Consider the following 5,562-nt stretch of genomic DNA (forward strand, 5'->3'; position numbering starts at 1 on the left):
TGTAGACATATGTTCGATCCTAAGGGCTAAAGCGTCCATTTTCGCCTGCATCATGTCTAGAGAGCTTACCTCATGTATTCAACCTTGGGTCTCCTTTTTCTCTATTGATGCTCGTTCAGTTCCCCATTGATAATGGTTTTGGTTCATATCCTCAATTAGGTCACAAGCTTCGGGATAAGGTTTGTTCATCAGCGCGCCACCTGCGGCAATGTCGATGCTTATCTTGGTGTTATAATGGAGTCCATTGTAGAAGGTATGAACGATCAACCATTGTTCTAGGCCATGGTGTGGACAGACTCTTAATAGCTCTTTATATCTCTCCCAAGCTTCGAAAAGCGATTCTCCTTGGTTTTGAGCAAATCTAGTTATTTGGTTTCGAAGAACATCAGTCTTACTAGGGGGGAAATATCTAGCAAGGAATACTCTCCTAAGGTGTTCCCAGGTAGTTATTGAGTTAGCTGGAAGTGAATCTAGCCATGAACGTGCTTTATCTCTGAGGGAGAAAGGAAATAATCTTAAACGGATCGCATCGGGTGAAGCGCCGTTAGATTTAAAGGTGTCGGCTAGTTGGATAAAAAAATTTAAATGTTTATTCGGGTTCTCAGTAGCGAGACCCGCGTATTGGTTTTGTTGCACTAATTGCAACAAAGACGGTTTTAGTTCGAAATTGTTAGCAGGTATAGGGGGGTTTACTATACTCGAACTAGGTTCCTCATCAGAGGGTTGGGCAAATTCCTTAAGAGGTCTCTTATCGCGATTCTCGGTCATAGCTTTCTTAATTCGGATGAGTAAGAGGCGTATATGAGTATAACGTTCGGGTTCCGCTAAAGGATCTACTAAATTTCCGATACAATGGGTTCTTCGCATTTACCGGCTAATAATGCCTTAATCTATACGGTGTAACAACAGGGTACGAAATTTGACGAAGTTGGTCCCCGACAACGGCGCCAAAAACTTGATCGCTGTGATTCGCAAATGCACGAATAACGTCAAAGTAATATAAAAGAATATCGGGCCCACAGAGACCAATCGCCAATCTATCGATTACTATCGTTACGGTGTTTATCTAAGGCAGTATAAAAGAGATATTGGGTTTGCAAAATAATGGTAAATAATAAATGCAGGTAAAGACAGGTTGAATGTAATTCACGTCAGTTAAGTGATGTTTCGATTGTCTAAATAGAACTACTTATGAGGCAATATTTTCTACTCTTGAAAAGAATCCATTTAACAGGAACTGTCGCTTTCGTGTATTCAGAACCGATTTTACCCTTAAATTAAGGCCTTTTATTGTCACTTATAAAAGGTGCGCAAAACGCTAAAGTAGTAAACCTATTTTTAAGAAATGAGATTGGTAAACTTAGTTGAAAAGTGATTTTGATTTGGAAAGTTTACCCAAAGAGTTTCCTGATTTTAAATCTATTAACGCGTCCGAAAACAGTTTCAAAAATAGTTTTTCCTTAAAGTGATAAAGATTCCTAGTTACTAAGCTAGGGTGCTTTCGCACTCCTCGAATAGTTAAAACTAACCAAGTCTGTTTTAGAAAACTCAAGTTAAAAATCAAAACAACCTTTTAAGTATTTCTACAGATTTCAATATGTGAAACATTACTTTAACCGTGATCCTTACATTCTAATCTTTAAAAGATTTAGCCAGACATGGTAACATAAACAAACACAACGGTGTTAATCATGATGAAAAGTTTGTTTTAGAATGTGAGGCGTAGAGAGCGAGTAAAGTGCGTAAAGTAAATAAAGTAAAACGAGTGCGAAAAATAAATAAAGTAAAGCGAGTGCGTAAAATAAATAAAGTAAAGCGAGTGTGGAAAATAAATAAAGTAAAGCGAGTGCAGAAAATAAATAAAATAAAAGCGAGTGCGGAAAATAAATAAAATAAAAGCGAGTGCGGAAAATAAATAAGATAAAAGCGATGCGGGAAATAAATAATATAAAAGCGATAAATAAGAACCTGCTCCAAACGGAGGCTTCGATTCTGGTACAAAAATAAACCTCCGACTCCTAAAGCTAAAGACGACAGCAACTCGAAGTGACCCAACTCAATCTCACAAAGGTGCGATAACCCCCCTATGTGACGGATTATCGCTATTACAAATGATAAATATATGCTTAGTGTTGTAAAACTAAGTTGGATCCTTAGAAAACGAAATGGAATGAGCTATTTATAGAGATTTTCAGCAGTTTGTAAAGACCATGGTGCCCTCCAACTTCCCCTTAGTGGGACTTAGTGGGAACGTGATTCCCAAAGGTGCCGCCCGTCATCCCTTCATGGCGCCCGCCATGTGTGTAAATAGGGTGGATCATGGGAACGTGGCGGTTACCTCCTAGTTGAGGGCTGATGACTCGTAGCTTCCCCTGTAGCGGCCGCCATGTTCAACGTCATGTGTGTAATTTTGCCAAAAAACCCTAATTTTAGGTCTTTTTGCTTCGTTTCTTCCAAAAGAGTCCGAAAGTGCTAAATATCTGAAAACAAGAGAAAAGAGAGCATAATACAAACAAAATAATAATAATAAAGTCCTAATAAACATGTAAAATCCGAGTCAAAAACATGGTGTAATTCGGTGTGATCAGTTTCATCATCACTCTACTTTCTACTTTATTGCCACTAGCATCTACAGGGAGTATGCAGCCATCAACTACCATATCCCATAGATCAACATCATAACCTGGAAAGTAACTTTCTATTCTATCTTTACATTAATCAAATCTTTCTCCATAAAAACAAGAGGTTTAGCATTATAATAATCTCTATCATTTACAGGAGCAAATGGTGGTGGGAGAGCACCCATTGTGTTTCACAACTGGATCTTTATCTGACACTATTAAGTGTTAGATAATCTTATCAAAACCATAACCGGAGCTCTGATGTCAATTGAAGGTGGCAAGAAACACAAGAAATGGGGGTTTGAATTAGGTTTCTAAAAATGGAATTTTTTTCAACCCAACACAATCAAACAGTAAACATGAACAAGAAAAAATAACACAGTTATTTTTATACTAATTCGTTGTTAACTAAGTTACCTCCAGTCCACTTGTCAAGGTGATTTTTCCTTATCAACAAGGACTTAATCCACTATAACCAAAAATTATTGCAGACACACAAAGACTACCCGTCAATGTCTTCTCGAGTATATTTGACTAAACCCTAGTCACTCAAGAAATACAACTCAATGAATGAGATTACAAGAATGTACTTTACAATATTGCTTCTAAGATAGCAGAATAACATAAGTTTTAAGTACAATGAATTTCTCACATAATAACTAACAAAAGCTCTATGTGTGTTTCTGTTCTCTATAAACAATAACATTCAGTTCAACAAAAGTGTTGTGTATAAGCATGAAATAACAGTGTGAATGAGCTTCGTAAGCATTAGCAACTTGTCCAATCTTCCAAGTCTCATTTATATATAGGAAATGAAAAGATCTGTTGAATGGTGGAATTGGAATACCAAAATGCAGTTATAGTCTTGCATAACGGCTTGTGTAATGAGAGGAAAAATGGTATAGTAGTACAATCCTTGGCCCACAAAATCAACATAGTGGAAGGAATATTTGATCTTATATTGTGTACTATTTTTCTTATGCAAAATCTTTTGATATTATCTTCTAATCTTCAGAGGTTTATGAATGAATGATTTTGAAGCATGTTTAGAAGGATCAAGAGACTGGTTGAGAGAATATTAAGAACCTTGTTCTTCAGAGTCTTGACCCAATTCCTCAAAACCTGGTCTTCAGAGTCTTCAGAACTTGAGAGTGCAGAATCTTGAAGGCTTGATAAACCTTCAGAGGTTCTTCTATTAGAGTCAATCAGAAGCTTTAGCATAAATGTTCATTATAACCATTATCTAAGAGCGTTCTACAACTTGCAATCATCTTGTAAAACAATTTTGTATCTCTTCAGAGTTAGAGTGTGTTGAGTCCAGAATCTGATGATGTGACATGCAAAATCTTAAAAATCAGAACCTGTTAGCAAAATCTACACACTAGACAAAACCATTAGGGTACAAAATTGTTCTCTAAGAAATAATGCATTGTTATCATCAAAACTAAAAGCCAGATGCAGAACCAAATCTTGTTCTTACAAAACTTAATTTTTCATGCCCACACGCGATTGAAAACCTTTTTTTACAAAAGAACACTATTTAATATGTTTTACCGTGATACAAAAAAATGCTTTAAGCCTCAAATTACGAGCACATGCAATGTTTAACCGCTATAACATGACCTAAATATTCGTTCAATAAAATCAACCAACCAATACATATTTTTCAATGAAGAACTACATTTTTTTGAATTCCTTATTGTACCTTAGGATACGTAGGAGCGAGACCCACAATTTCATCAAGCACTCTACTAAAATCATTTTTGCAACCCCATTTATTTTCCTTTTAACACTTTTAATCATTTTAAGAAAACAAATAACAATATGCTAACATTCTAATCGCAAACTTAACTAAATCATTTATGTTTGGTACAACGTATGTGAGGGGTTCTAATACCTCCCCCTTGCATATTCGACTCCCAAACCCCAATTTGGTTACGACGACCATCTTCTTTTATATGTTAGGGTTTTATCAATATTTTCCCTTTAATTATTTGGAATAAATAAAGTTCGGTGGCATCTCTATTCAATCATTCGCGAGCATGTGATTTGCTTGTAGGTCATATTTTTTACGATGTGACACCTTCCATACGTCAAAATGCATCCCTTCTATGAATATTCTCATATTCCCTTTCCACATAAAGCATACACTTATCCATTAAAGGATAGGGGTTTGTTAACTGAATCATTTGAAGTTATTTCTTTCCTCATAGAATGTTTAGTCTTGAACACGAGTTAGGATTTTATGCCACTTGTTGAACAAGTGACTCCAAACACAAGAGGGAAGTGAATTGTGAAATGTAAAAATCATCCTTAATTAAAAAATAGGTGGGAATGTTAGTGCAGAGATAAAGAACCTGAAAATAGACAAAAGGATTTAGATAGGAAGGAAAATTAAATAATAGATATAAAAGATATATTGATAGAGAGATTAATCTAGGATTTATAGAGGTTAGGCCTAATCTCTTGGCTTACTCTTCTCCCCAAAAATTTATTCTTCAGAGTTTCACTATAATAGTGTCCTGAACTTTTAAGGATATTTACATAAACCTTATTACAACATATGAGAGATTTATATAGGTTGATCCCCCAAACCAAAATGAGTTTTTGACGGTTACTCTCGTGAACTAAACAAATATTTTATCGGCTAATCTCAAGAACCAAACATAGATTTTACCAGGGCGATATCAAGAACTAAATTGAGATTTTCCTAGGACAATCTAAGGAACCAGAGATATCAAACTAGAGAATCACACTCTTGACAAAGAACACTTAAGCATGATCATTAGTACACCAATTTTTTTCTCAAAAGTATTTTTAACTCACAAGACACTAAGACAACTTTAGTGATAGAATACAAAAAGGAAAGAAGAGGGAAAATTAGAAAAGGATTGTAGAAATCCGAATTTTTGTGTAATTTGAAATGATACTAATCCTCCTT

General features: G+C 35.4%; 1 non-coding gene across 1 annotated transcript; it reads left to right on the forward strand.

The window, feature by feature from the left end:
• The first annotated feature begins 277 nt into the window (after window positions 1-277).
• LOC127116147 (small nucleolar RNA R71) lies at window positions 278-384 on the forward strand. Its single transcript, XR_007801127.1, has one exon. It is a non-coding gene; the product is annotated as a small nucleolar RNA R71 (small nucleolar RNA).
• The last annotated feature ends 5,178 nt before the right edge of the window (window positions 385-5,562 follow it).

Source organism: Lathyrus oleraceus, chromosome 1 (genome assembly GCF_024323335.1).
Source record: "Lathyrus oleraceus cultivar Zhongwan6 chromosome 1, CAAS_Psat_ZW6_1.0, whole genome shotgun sequence".
NCBI lineage: Eukaryota > Viridiplantae > Streptophyta > Magnoliopsida > Fabales > Fabaceae > Lathyrus > Lathyrus oleraceus.